The sequence below is a fragment of the Zootoca vivipara genome, chromosome 3, assembly GCF_965207765.1.
Source record: "Zootoca vivipara chromosome 3, rZooViv2.hap1.1, whole genome shotgun sequence".
NCBI lineage: Eukaryota > Metazoa > Chordata > Lepidosauria > Squamata > Lacertidae > Zootoca > Zootoca vivipara.
This window is the reverse complement of record NC_142586.1, coordinates 24,745,764-24,761,003: the sequence shown is the minus strand read 5'-3', so window position 1 is coordinate 24,761,003 and position 15,240 is coordinate 24,745,764. Positions and strand designations below refer to the sequence as shown.

The following is a 15,240-nucleotide window of genomic DNA, read 5'->3' as shown; positions in this document are numbered from 1 at the left end:
CTGGCACAGGCTCCCAACTTATTCCCTTTGCCAATGGGGTGAGCTTAAGTGGGCATGGCTACCCAGGTATAATGCTGAGATCCAAAAACTCCACTTACTTGGGACTATGTCCTGTTATGAGGACTTACTTCTGAATAGACATGGTTAGGATTGTGCTGTTAAGTCTCCTTCAATGCAGCTGTATGCTGAACATCATCTTCCAAGCTGTACTTTACCTCCGAGGTGTGCAGTTTATAACTTACATTCTTAGGGAAACCATGGAAAATATATCAACTTATGAACAGGAACATGTACACTGACACAAACAGAGAGCTCCCTGAGGCACTTTTATTGCTTGCTCTAGCCCACTAGAACCAGTGGAGAAACTTTAACAAACAACACCTTTCATATGAGCAGACATGTGCCTAACAAATAACTCCATTACTTGTACTCCACATGTCTCCAGATACACATCAACAGCTGAACAATGGATCTCATCTGATGTGCAAAATATATTGCAAAAGCTTCTGTCTTACAGTTGTACAGCCAGTGACTTTTTTAAAAAAAGAAAAGAGATGTTTCATATTATCAACATTTCAGTTCAATAGACTGGAGACAGAAGGCAGCTTCACACGTCACATTTTTAGCACAGAAACGAATGCAGACCTCCGCTGCATATCCTGAAGCCAGCAACGTTAAAAATGGTCCTGTATCGTCTTTGTAATCGCATGGATGCTAAGAATACACATGGCAGGGAACTTGACCAATTCTATTTTTTATTAGAATTATAATTATTATGTAGCTGTTGTGGCATATATTAAGTTAATCAAACTTCTCCAGGTGGTCCACAAAATAAAATCATGTCTCCTCATGTGTGGAATATTATAATTTAGCTACAGCATCCATCTGTAGCATACATCCTGTAAATCGTATCATGTAAAGTGGCCTAACACTAGCTGAAAGGGGTAAGAAAATGAAGACTCCAAAACACATCTCACATTATCGTGTGTGTGTGTGTGTGTGTGTGTGTGTGTGTGTGAGAGAGAGAGAGAGAGAGAGAGAGAGAGAGAGAGAGAGAGAGAGAGAGAGAGAGAGAGAGAGAGAGAGAGAGAGAGAGAGAAATTTACTATAAAAGGAACAGTTAACAAGGGATATTGATAGCAGTGATCCTAAAGGCAATTTTGGGGTACAGTAAGCATTGGTAAAGGTAAAGGTAAAGGGACCCCTGACCATTAGGTCCAGTCGTGAACAACTCTGGGGTTGCGGTGCTCATCTCGCGTTATTGGCCGAGGGAGCCGGCATACAGCTTCTGGGTCATGTGGCCAGCATGACAAAGCCGCTTCTGGCAAACCAGAGCAGCACATGGAAACACCTTATTTATTAATACAGTATTGTTTTACATTATTGGCCGAGGGAGCCAGCGTACAGCTTCCAGGTCATGTGGCCAGCATGACAAAGCCGCTTCTGGCGAACCAGAGCAGCACACGGAAACGCCGTTTACCTTCCCGCTGTAGCGGCACCTATTTATCTACTTGCACTTTGACGTGTTTTTGAACTGCTAGGTTGGCAGGAGCTGGGACCAAGCAACGAGAGCTCACCCCGTCACAGGGATTCGAACCGCCGACCTTCTGATCGGCAAGCCCGATCAGCATTGGTACTCATGCCTAAATGCCAGGAATAGAGGGAATAGTGATAAAAAAAAGTGCCAGGGTCATAGGTCAGCAGTAGAGCACATGTTTTGCATACAGAACTTCAAACCCTGGCACCTCCAAGGAGGCCTGGGAACAGATTACAACACCTGTAACCCCTGATAATTGGCCATGCAGGCTGGGTCTGATGGGCATTTTAGTCCCAAATATCGGGAGGGTGTCAGGTTGGGAAAGGCTGAGCCAGATGGACCAATGGTCTGAATCAGTATGGGCAGATTCCTTAGTTTTGAGTCAGAAGGAAGGTTAGAAAGGAAAGTTGGAGCTCTCGCCCAATTTCATTAGCAGCTAAAGATGTTATTTAAAACAACAAAAATGTCTATACTAAACTGGGGGTATTCTAGCTATGAATTGGCCCTCACTAGTCTCCCCTTGAGATCATCTTCAAAAATCAGAGAACTTTTTGTGGCCAAAATGTGAATTTTCTATCAGTGCTGAAATGGTATTTGGGGGATTTTGCAGTGCTTGATCTTTCTCATGTGCTGTTGTAAACTCTCTTTTTCTTCCACTCAGCACAGAATTACGTTACTAGTTAGAAGCTGGCAGGAGTGGGCATATCTTCAAGCACCATGTTGCGAAGAAATCAAATTGGAATATTAAAGATTTTAAAAAGTAGGTCAGATGTAAGAGGAAAAATGCATTTTAAGTAATCCAGACTTTCAAATTAAATCCTGATATAAAATGGATGAATTTTCTGCTCTGTGCCAGTAACCACGGATTCACCCTGGTGCTTTTATTATGTAAAAATTCTTGTTCACACAGAAAGAAGCTTATGGGCATTTACATAAAAAAAGGTGCATGAGAGGATCAGCAAAATTAAACCAACTTCAAAATATTAATAGCACACCGAGAGTCAGGGAAGCAAGCCAAGATTCATCAAGAGCAACAAACTATTACCTGGGAGATGCACAGACAATCTCTATCTTCTCCCTTGGATTGCCAAACTGTCCAGTCGTTATCACACACCCACACTGTTTTATCACTCCAAACATCTCTAGTTAGGTGGTGGGACACAATGTCAATGGTGGGCATGCTAGTGGCGGGAAGGGCTTTCAGAGAGGTGATCCCATTACATATTTAGTACATCTCATTCACTCTTGTTGCCACTGATTGGCTCCCCGTATTTCAGATAAGGTTTTCTCAGTGGCATAGCATGGGTTGCTAGCTCCCAGGGGCACACAAAGGACTGGGAGGGAGGGAGGGAGGAAAACTAATGGAGTACACATGCACATTCAACTGCCCAATGGCATCCGTGTCACCTGGGAGATCACAATTGCAGAGCAAAGAAAAGAAGAGTCATTCCATGCGGTCACTTCCTGGTTCACATGGAGAAGCCATTTTCAACGGAGCCCAGCAGCGAAAGGGCGTGGCTGCATTGAGGCAGCACCGGGTGTTGAAATTTTGCACCCCTAACAATTTTGCGCCCAGGGCAACCACCCCTGTGGCACCCCACACACACACACACACACTATGCCACTAGGTTCTCTCCCAGGCCTGCCTGGAGACACCAGGGATTGTAAGGCAGATGTTATGGCCCTTACCTGGGCTGATCCTCAAACAGGCCAGGGCCCCAATTTGTAATGGGCTTGGAAGGAGGAGTGAACTGTTGAGTTAGGCTTTCCAAACTTGCCTTCCTTCAGCATACAGGGCCTTCACTCATTTCCACATCTGATAAGAAAAGCTCCAATACTACATTGATGGAATCCATGCAAAATCACCATCCTTTAAAGAGTGAATGCCTTTTGATCTTCCCCTTTCTTTCAGAATATTTCTGACTGGGGCTGATGGGAGTTGTAGTTCAAAACATAGGGGGGGCACCAGGTTGGCATAGGGCTGGGTTAGACATTGGTTGTGAGAGTGTGATCGTGTTCGCGCTTGCGCCACCATTGCGAAGGTGGGCGTGGCCGGCTCTGTGCTTGTGTTCTGTGAGGCAAGATGGTGGAGGAGGAGAAGCTTACCGCAGGCTGAGAGAAGCACATGAGCCGCAGCTCCGGGCGTGTGTATTATTTCAACCATATTACAAATGCCAGCCAATGGGAACGCCCCACTGGAAACAGCAAGAATGGACAGGGAGAGCCGACTAAAGTGTGATGTTCACATCTCTTGGTGAAACATAACCAGTCTAGGAGACCTTCATCATGGAGGGAGGATGAGATCACCCGGAGCAAGGAGGACGCCCTTGAGCTAATTAATGGCTACATCCAGAAGATTAAATCTGGGGAAGACTTTGAATCCTTAGCATCACAATTCAGTAACTGCAGCTCAGCCAAGGCAGGAGGAGACCTGGGTGCTTTTGGAAGGGGTCAAATGCAGAAACCTTTTGAAGATGCCTCGTTCGCGCTGAGGCCTGGCGAGATGAGTGGACCAGTATTCACACATTCAGGGATCCATATCATCCTACGTACAGAGGGAAAGTGCCTTGGCGCGACACACTTGGAAAGGAAAGGGTGGCGGGGAAAAGGAACAAGTGAACCTTTATTCCAACCCCTCTGTGTGCTCTCTATCCCCGAACAAACTCCATATCTAGCTTTTCAATTTTTTAAAATTTTATATATGGAAAAACACACCCCTTGTTTTCCTATCTCAATGCCTCCTTTGGCACCTCAGCGCAATGTCTTTCCCCACCTGTAGAGATGCATGGTTAGCCGAGGCAGAAAATGCATTTGAAACTAAGAGACAGCAGCATCTTTCATAGGCACAAGTGTGGAGGATGTTTTAAAGGAAATAAATAAACAAACAAACAAACATTGGTTGCCTGAGCTAGACTGCCAGAGGAATGCTTTGAGGCCTTAACCCGAGTAACACTTCCAGCAAATGCCTTTCTTGGAAGTCATAGGATACCAATTTAAAAACTGCATAAAAAAAATATCAAAGTTTGAGTGGCTTTGCATACTTTTGCCTCAGTGCAATTATTTTACTAGCAGGCCATAATAGCTAGCATAGGTAGTTTAGAAAGCGGTCTTCTCTTGCTGCATACCCCACACTATGACAGACAACAGATAAACCAAAACATATGGATGCAATTGGTGCATGTGCAAGAACAGACATGATCAGGAGGCAGTGCAAGACCAGCAGGATGAAGAGAGGACAAGAACGAAGCCTACAGCAGCTCTGACATCGGTGGGTAAAAAGTGTCATGCTGAGCTCAGAGACCACAGCTGCCATTCAAGGAATCATTAGCAACGAAGGAGAGGTGGAGGAACATGTTGTGTTGTCATCACACTGTAAGGCTGGCTGCAGTCCAAATTAGCTTCCTTAGAGAGTGTGAATCAAAATGACAAGTACTCTGAATGTTAATGAAAAATTCTCTCTTGCTTAAGGCCCCTGACTGCCATGCAGAAAGTTGTCATCTGGAAGACATTATCTCTCTTTTCTTGGATTATGGATCCCACCATTTGGGCTTGCTGAAAGTGGTGCTCGGGAATCCCAAAGTGGATCTGGGCCTTCCTCAGATGTGGCATGCTGGCAAACCCTTTCATTTGTTTATCCTGTCTATCTGTTACGGTAAAAGAATAGTGTTCCCTACCAGGAGGAATGTACATTTATCCTCATGATATATGTAGGGCAAATCCACATTTGCCACATGCAAACCAAATTTCATTTGCATTTTTTCTAAACTTTTTATAGTTAAGCTTTGTTCCAAAATTTGGAGAAGTGAATATTTCAAAGAAAAACTGTGTTTCGGTTTTATGTATTATTTTGTCAAGTGTGAATTCTCCTCCCTCTCTACTATACAGACCAGCACTTTGGCTTCTGAACACAAAACTGGGGCTAGAAGTGAAAAGTTGAATGAAATAATTGCTGTTAATATTGAAGGGCCTTTCCTTCTAATTTGCCATCCCCTCCCCCCAACCTCAACATTACCGGTAATAGATACAGTTTAAAATGTGAAACACTGAATTTGGCAAGCTGATACTTAATTCATTTCCCTTAAAATTTAACAAGACTCCACTTGCCTTCAGAGTCAATCAAACTTCACAATACAAAATCCAAATTCTTAGTACAGTGGTCGTACCTTGGAAGTCGAACGGAATCTGTTCCGGAAGTCCATTCAACTTCCAAAACGTTCAGAAACCGAAGTGCGGCTTCTGATTGGCTGCAGGAAGCTCCTGCAGGCAATCAGAAGCCACGGCAATTGTGCCGGACGTTCAGCTTCTGAAAATCGTTTGAATACTGGAACACTCACTTCCAGGCTTTGATCGTTCAGGAGCCAATTTGGTCGGGAACCAAGGCGTTTGAGATCCAAGGTATGACCGTAGTAGTAGTAGTAGTGGTAGTGGTGGTGGTTCTCATCGTCATCATGTTATTGTTATTTACTTATTGTCATTACTTGTATTATTTTGAGCAATTAATGCAGAATTCCATTCTAATTAATTTTTAGCACAAACTTCCTGTACCCAACAAAACAGTCCCACTAAGGTAAGTACTTTTCGTTGAGCAACAAAAGTTTCTTATTTCTTATTTCTCCTTTCCCTGCACACTCTGCCCTGTGTACCACCTAAATATGTTCTGGAGGTGCCCCAAAACCATCCAGATCATTTTTTTATGGTGCACAAAGAGAGGAGAGGGAGGGAAAGTCCCTTTGCAGTGTCAAAAGTGCTTGTGTGAAATGAGAATTCATCTACAGCAGTGTTTCCCAACCTTGTGCCTCCAGATGTTTTGGGACTACAACTCCCATCATCCCTAGCTAGCAAGACCAGTGGTCAGGAATGATGGGAATTGTAGTCCGAAAACAGCTGCAGGCACAAGGTTGGGAAACACTGATACAGCACTCAATTCACATAGAAACCCAAGTCAATCCAATGCCCTATGGCCAACATGAACCTGAGGCACCTGTTCCAAAGGAACAAAGTGGGAAGATGTCCCCATTGTTCTATTCTGATAGACTGGCAAAGTTATATCTCTCACCCTTACCCCCAACCTGCCACCAATGAAGTCAAAAGGCAATAAAACAGTATAGCGCTATTCGATCACTGTTTGGGGCCATGTCAAAATGTCTGCCATGTATAGCTTTAGCCACATGCTAATGAAGGAAAACAGCAGAAAGGGCTGCCCAGCCACTAGATTCCCCCCGGGAACCTAGAAGAACAATTATAGGCCAGCTGAACAGCTAAGAAAATAGGTTTTTTGCAGTTATACCTCACTTCGCACTTGTAGGAGAATAGCACAGCAGAAACGTCAAGAAGCCTTTTGCAATCTAATTGGCCAACATCAACTGTCAAACAAGAGAATTAGCTAAATTGTTAAAGCTATAAAGCAAGTAGTAGTTAATGCTCCCCTTCTCCATTTTTCTTCTTTCCATTCACCACCGAACAAGGAATTTATTTTTCCAGACAAGAATCAGTTGGAATAGATTAGCTCATAGCGTTAGAGCCTTCATTCATGAAGTAGCGAATACAGATGTTTTAACTTATAATTTAGTCAAGCAACCAGGCAAGTAACCTTTTCAAGAAGCAGATTGACAGTTCCTGGCATAAAAGGAAAGGACAAATCTTTTAACACTAACACACATTACCTTTTAAAAAATTCAGACAGAGATGTCTCTACACACACAAAAACGAGATGCTTGCAATTGCTGGGAAACAATTACAAACATTTGTCACAATTAAGCTACATTACAGAAACATGGGCAACATGCAATTTAGAAGACTTCTAATTTATGCGATGGTGCATTTTGAGAAACGGTAATTTGGAGAGCGAGTTCAATCTTCATGAACGATATGTTTATATTGCTAAGTTTCCAGATGGACTCCGGAAATTTTAGTCACCCTCTGCTGCTTCTCTAAAAGACTTAGAGCATTTCAAACATTTGCAATCGTCCTCTACATAATATTTTTTTACAAAATAAATCACACGTTGCACTTCTAAACAAAGGTGGGTGCAGTTCTAGACTGAACTCATTTCCCGCATTTCACACTCTTCGGCAGCCATTTTAATGCATTTAGGTGAATAAAAGGTAAAGGGGCCCCTGACCATTAGGTCCAGTCGTGGATGACTCTGGGGTTGCGCCGCTCATCTCGCTTTAGTGGCCGAGGGAGCCGGCGTACAGCTTCCAGGTCATGTGAACCAGAGCAGCGCACGGAAACGCCATTTACCTTCCCGCCGGAGCGATACCCATTTATCTACTTGCACTCTGACGTGCTTTCGAACGGCTAGGTTGGGAGGAGCAGGGACCGAGCAACGGGAACTCACCCCGTCACGGGGATTCGAACCGCCGATCTTCTGATCAGAAAGCCCTAGGCTCTGTGGTTTAACCCACAGCGCCATCTGCATCCCTATTTAGGTGAGTACTTGTGTGCTTAAACAAGAAGGGAGTGGGGCGTACCCCAAAAAGCCATCCTAACATCTCTGCATGTACTGGCTTGACTTCTGAGTGTTGAGTACATTCTGAAGCAAATGCTACAGGGTTCTCTATGGCAGGAAGGCTTCTATCTAAGCTTGTTCACCTAAATGTGCTTGATATTCATGTTTGGTGCAGAGATAATGAGACGGGCATTTGGGTATCATTTGGAGTTTCTATACATTCAGTTGATTGCTCCCAACGTAACAGGGTGCAATCCAAATTCCCTATCCGGTGTAGATTGGATGTCAGTTTCCGCCCAATGAGAGATGGGAGAGTCGCTCCAGTTCTCCAGCCAAGTAATGTGTGCAGGTTGCATATACTTGGATAAAGTGTGTATAAAATAGCAGACGAAATGTGTATAATGCCTAATTGCTCCTCATTTATTGCAGTCTTCCCCTAAAGTGCTCAGAGTGTTTTACACAGGGATTCCCAAGCAAGATCCGGTGCAGACAATGGACAGGATCAAGTCAACTCACATTAGTTTCAGCGGATGAACCGCTTCGTGTGCCTTCGGATCATTTAACTGTGTTGTATGTATGTAAATATGTTTCACGCAAACAAATGTTGAACCCCTTTCGAAAACCTTCCTTCAAAACCTCCCTGTTCACATCCACTTATCTCCAGTGCCTAACCCAGAAGTCTTTTTCACAGGCTGTTGAGATGTATGGGATAATGAGTACCCCAAAAAAGAAGGTTAAACAAAGCTTAGACCAATCTTGCGTCATAGGTAAATATGTCCATTTAATCAGAGGAATGAGCAGGAGTTGAAGGTCAGTTTGCACTCTGAAGCTAAGATTTACTGGCCCGTAATTGCCCATTGATGTCACTGCTTTCTGAGTGTGTATGTATGGATAGAGGTAAACACAGGTAACCATTTCTATTAAGTGGGTGAAAGTTCCTAACTTTTAATTTTTGTTGTGGCCATTATTATTACTATTATCTTTGTTTTAGCTTTATTGAGAGTTCTCCGGTCTGGATTTTGTCCCTCCGAATGCAGTTGCAGCTAAGCATACAAAGTTTAGGGGGAAAGGGGTCATTGGTTTAATGGCACACATATAAGCATTACTTTATGTCAATACAAGCCTATTGATCTAAATCTCTCTCCTGTGTGTGCCTCACTTAGTTTAAGTGAAGCTCCACCCAGGGCTAGGTTGAGCTGACTGTTTCTAAGCAATAAAACAGACATGTCATGAAACCCTCTGGCTATATAGATTACCGTTCCCCTTTGACTACATACTTTTAAAGGAATTTTACTTGAGAGCAAAAGCTTGGTCTTTAAAAATAAAATAAAAACGCACATTTGGTCCTTATTTGACTGAATCAAAAGGTAGCATTCCCCAAATTCTAGGAAACCTACTTTCATTTACTCTTTCTAAGAAAGGTCACCCATGTCTTGTCTGCTTCCCCATCCATTCGTTGTTTTGTGGCAAGGTACAATTCTATGCAAAAATAATAATAAATACTACCGCACATATTTGGGTAAGAAACTTCTAAGAAATTGAATGCCAACTAAAGGCACTAGGGATTTTTCTTCAACCATCCAGTAGCACAGCTCAGGCAGTGTTCTTCAACCAGGGGTGTAGCAAGGCAGGCGTAGGGGGCGCTGAGCCCTGGGTTCCACTCAGGGGGGGGCACTCGGCGGCGCCCCCCACAACGTCCAAGCCGAGCCCCACCGCCCGGTAAAAAGCGCGCGCCGATGGCTTGCTTGCAAACCTGCTCGGCTCGCACTTTCCTTTTTCCGGCTGGAGCGGAGGCAAGGAGCAGGCCAGGGAGGGGCGTCAGTGTTGCTCTGTAGCACGCATGCATCACGACGCATGCATGCTACGGACACCCCCCACTACGGAGTGCTACAAAGCGGCACCACAACAAACCCCGCGAGCAAGCCGCAGAGCGAGGTTGCCTCACTCCACAGCTTGCTCGCGGGGTTTGCCGCGTCGTAGTGCTCTGTAGTGTGCACGCATCTTGCATCACGACGCAGGATGCATGCATGCTACGGACATCCCCTGCCCCCAGGGGTGTCTTCAGGTTTGCTGCCCCGGGTGGCCAAGCGGCTCCATTCACCCCTGTCTTCAACCTTGGGTCACCAGATTCTGCCTGGCTACAATTCCCATCACCACTGACCACTGGCTAAGCTTGGCTTGGGAGGATGGAAACTGTAGATGCAGGGCTGAAGACCAGCGAACTAAGGTGACAAAGGACACCTTCCAATACATTTATAGTACTCTTATACCACTTTGACAGGCATGACTTCCCGCAAAGAATCCTAGGTGCTGTCGTTTGCTAGGAGACCCCTTTCAGAGCGGCAGTTCCCAGCCCATTTATACATCTACCAATTGGCCATTCTAGTAATAATTTTTGTTAATGGGGAATAAAGGAAAGAAAAAGAAAATAATTCAACATCACAATATTACAAACATTCCATCTGGGCAAGCATATCAGAATGATCCCCACTGCATGTGCTATTCTAGGGGGTTTTTGACCACTCCCAGGCAATTTTTAGGACTTGTGGGAAGGAGACAGGGGGTAGCCCTGTTGTGCTTCCACGTAGGGCTTCTGCTACCAGGGTTTGTTAGGTGACTTCCACCCATGGTATTGGTGATTCAGAAGGAAGAGTAGGGTGTTCATTTTCCAATCGCGATGCTGAGAAATTCTGCCAGCCAGATATTTTTTTATCTTCCATCCCTCATATTTCCTATTTGTTTGTAAGCTGCAAGATTTAACAAGTCTTGTACCCATTGATCCACAAATAAATATGCATAGAGTTGGGTGGCATGTGTGCCTATTCACGATCACTTCACATGATGTCTACAGATAAGCGCATGGCGCGTTCTGTCTAGAATGTAGCTGAGGAACCAATCAAATGTTCAATGCTTCACCACCCCACACATTCCTTATTAGTGGAAACCTAGCATGGAAGGGCACAAAGTTCTGCAGCGTACACTTAATGTGCAGTTTCCAAAACAATATGTGTACAGCTATCCTCCATTTGCACATCTCCAATTTTTATGATGCAGTTCTCCAAAATACATATGTTAGGGGAAACTTCGCACAAAAATGAAGTTTTAATGAAAGTAACATAAAATGCATTATATTAGGGGGAACTGCATAGGAAAATGTGTATATTAAGAGAAATTTGCATGAGAATGCTGACAAATTTTCATGACTTAAAAAAAATGTGGAGAACTGAAAATTTCAAAAATGAGAAACTGAAAGAAACTGAAACTGACAGGTTCATCTACCTCTTTCTGTGTCATATATATATATGGTTTAATGCCTAAATCATATGTATATGACACAGTAAGAGGTAGATGAATTCACACATGTAAAATCTCTGCATTTCCTTTTTAGAACAGGACAGAAAAGGGGTGACTTTTCTCACACCTCCTAATCTTAAATAAATGAATTTCCATGAAATAAATGACCACATCATTAAGGGAGGCAGGATGAATATTTTAAAATTCAACCACTGTACAGAATCAGGAAGTGACTACTTCTTCTGGTGTGTTTATTTAAATGGGCTTCTTGAATCACACCATATTCTTTGGATTATTACACAAATATTCTACGCTCCGGTCACTTTACAAGTGCATTAGCTCTTAGGAAGTGTAGTAAGTTTTATTAGTGCTTCATGAGACTGATATAAAGAAACCCACCTGGGAGATTTAAATTTTATATTTTCAGCTACACTAATTGTTCTCTAAGGGATTAATTAAGGGGAGATTTTTCCAGCTTTTCAACAAGTTTATGCTCACATTCAAGACTGATTTAAGAATCAATTTGAACTGTGATCTCTCTCACACACATACCCACCCACCCAAAAATATCCCCTCTCTCATTTCTTTAATGTGTAAACCGCTGATAAGCTAGTACAGGTGTCATGGTTAAACTAAACCTGCATATTGACATGGGGGGGGGGATGTAGAAAGAGCTCCTCTTTCTTCCATGTGTTTTATGCTCTCAGGGAAGGATGGCAGGAATAATTATAGGTAAACATTCAGTGAATAAGATTAACATGCTGGAGGTCAGAACTGTTTGTGAAGTGTTTTATTTAAGCATGTCAGGTTAATTCAGACTGTGATGCTAGCATGAGTTCTCCTGAAGAGGATTAGAAAAAAGAAGAAAGCAAGCTTAATTTCTCAATTTATTTAATCATACTAAGGACCTAATAAAACATTACATGCATTTGAGTGCAACTAAATCCTAGTGGACATTTTAATAAAGAAAGAGTGGAAAAGGCTGTTTGAGGAGGGAGCGATTTAGAGTGGGGGAAATTGGAAGGTTTAACTCTTTCCCCACCAGCCATCCCCCCGCCCCCAACGCACACACATTAAAGCACTCGGTTCTCACCCACACCTCCAGGTTTCAACCTCACGATTGCTCTTGCAGACACATTTTGAACCCCGTAAGCAGAAGAGCAGCTTGCAAGAGGGGAGTTTTCAGTATAAAAGTGGTGGATACAGAAAATCATTCCGTTCCATGCTGTTTTGTCAGTGAAGAGAGTAGGGAAGAAGCCTTCAGGGTTCAGTGTGCAATGCTGAGTTTAAAGTCAAGGGTGTGAAAGAGGCTTGACTTTTTACACAGCGTGATGAGACTGAAACCCAGAAGAACTTACCAGTAGACTTTGCTGAGCTTCTATGGGCACCAAAAATGGCCGCAGCCGGCTTCGAAAGTCGCTTCTACGCATGTCAGGAAATGCGTCGACGCAACTTCCGGTGTCGCTCTGCCCATCTATGGGCACCAAAAATGGCGGCCGCTGACACCGGAAGTCGCGTCTATGCACTTCCGGACATGCGTAGATGCGACTTTTGAAGCCGGCGGTGGCCATTTTTGGTGCCCATAGAAGGGCAAATCAGAAAGAAAAAAATCGCCGCCGGCAGGAGAAAATAACGGAGAAAAACGGGAGACGAAGTGATACGGGGAACCACCGGGGAAAGGTAAGTAAAAATGGGGGTTTCCCGGGGAAAATGGGGTACTTGGCAGCTATGATAACCTCTGAGGTCTGTCATATCATTGCTCAGGATTTGCAAATGGATCTTAGCCACACTACTGCAAACAACATTACTTTAAGGGTCTTGCGTAGTGGGTGGAAATGTATCCATTTCCAGGTGGGTGCATGGAAGTAAGAGCTGTATTTGGATATTACCAATTGTTTTGCATGGAGCACCATTAAGAGGAACATTACAGTATTATTATTATTATTATTATTATTATTATTATTATTATTATTATTCCGCAGCACACACAGCTATTACATCCCAAAGATGCTCCTGAAAAATATTAGGAAAGAGAAGAATATGCTCAATAATTCAGAGAGTACCTACAGGCATAAACTATTCACAGTGACTCACATCCTCCAACTTAATAGATTTCAAATATATTTTGCCTGGGCAGTTAATCAAGGTATTCTTACCTCACACCTACTTAGTGAGACAGGGATGGGGAGATTTAGTTCATTTTTAAATTGTCACAATAGGAAGACCTACCTCTACCCAGCATAAGCCTTGGTAGACATGACCATAATTGTATCAATGGGTAATTGGACATAATCTTCCCACATTTCAGCTGCTCGCTCTGACTACTGAAGAGTGTCATTGCCTTTGGTCTTTTCCTGGGTCTCCCAGAGACTCCATTAATCTTTTCTTATCTATGACTGGAGTGACATTTTTCAGTATGAGAAGCAAAGAAAGGGCAACAGGAAAAAAAGAAAAGATCTTTTATTAGACCAACGAGTTGTTTGAAAGTAGCAAGCTTTCCAACCTTATATGTCTTGGCATTTAAGGACTTTGTCTTAGTTTATTCTTGTGAAGACCTTCATGAAGGCAACTTGAACTTCTTATTTCTAGCATGTGTGGCCTGGCATGCCTTGCTTGTGTTCAGTGAGACTCACTCCCAGGCACATGTACGAGGAATGGTTTGTACCTCCTTAACTTCATAGTCACAGAGAGAGAGAGAGATCAACAGTTAGCCATTAAGGCAGGGGTAGGAAATGACAGGCAAGGTCCGAATGCCACTCCCAAAGCCCTCTATCTGGCCCTTGGAATTCTTCCCAGGCCACACACCCTCTCCCCTGACCATGCCCATCACACTCCCTTCTTTGTATTCTGAGTACTTTTGCTTGGCTGGGATGTGTCTTCGAACTCTGACAATGCCTCTTGGGTTGCCTAGATGGAGGAAGGTAGAGATGGGTCTGTGTGTGTTTAATCTAGCCTACTTTCCAAAGGTAAAATTAACATTAGTTGCTTTGCCCACATTGGCCCTGCCCACCACTGGTATATCCTAGAATCACAGAAATGTAGAGCTGTAAGGTTCCCCAAGGGTCATCTAGCCCAACTCCCTACAATGCAGGAATGGCAGCTAAAGCATCCATGATAGATGTCCATCCAACCTCTGCTTTAAAACCTCCAAGGAAGGAGAGTCAACAACCTCCCAAGGGAGTCCGTTTCACTGTTGAACTGCTCTTACTGTCAGAAAGTTCTTCCTGGTGTTTCATCAGTATCTCCTTTCTTGTAACATTGAAGCCATTGTTTTGAGTCCCACCCTCTGGAGTAGAGAAGATGACCTTCAAAAGCTGTCCCAAAGTGGAGATAGCCCTCTGGCTGGGGAAAAAAAATGGTTCCCTGCCCCTGCTCTAAGCAGAACCTGACTCTCCAATATCCAGTATCAACACCCTGCAAACAACAACACAGTGTTTAAAGCAGAGTTAACCAAACCACTGCCCCCCCCCCAGCCCACGATGTGTCACCCTCTTTGCAGGCAGAGATGAACTGGCATGGAAATCTCTCAAGAAAGAAAGATAGGTTTCCATTTAATTTCAAGAACGCTTACCACACAATAGTTCCTAGAGGAATATATGTGCAGTTTCTAATTATTTTGCTGGGATTGCAATAAAACTGTTTGTTTTGAAGTTGCCACAAGATTTGTCTTTGTTCCTCTAATGTTTTGAATGAAGTACACCAACAGTACAACAAAATTTGTCTCCAATTTAAAACAAAAACTCTCATGGAGAAACAGTGGGAGCCTACATACACATTCCTGTCATAAGAGAACAGTGACCCTCAATTAGAGTGATTTCAGGCTGGCAGGGAAATTGAAAATGGCCTGAAATGGACATTGTCCATAGCACATTTTTGACCCCAATCCATAGCTGCCAAGTTTCCCCTTTTCTCGCAAGGAAGCCTATTCAGCATAAGGGAAAATCCCTTTAAAAAAAGG

General features: G+C 43.5%; 1 pseudogene; it reads left to right on the top strand.

Annotated features, from left to right (window-relative positions):
* Positions 1–3,620: 3,620 nt before the first annotated feature.
* Positions 3,621–4,417, top strand: LOC118082779 (peptidyl-prolyl cis-trans isomerase NIMA-interacting 1 pseudogene; annotated as a pseudogene).
* Positions 4,418–15,240: the final 10,823 nt, after the last annotated feature.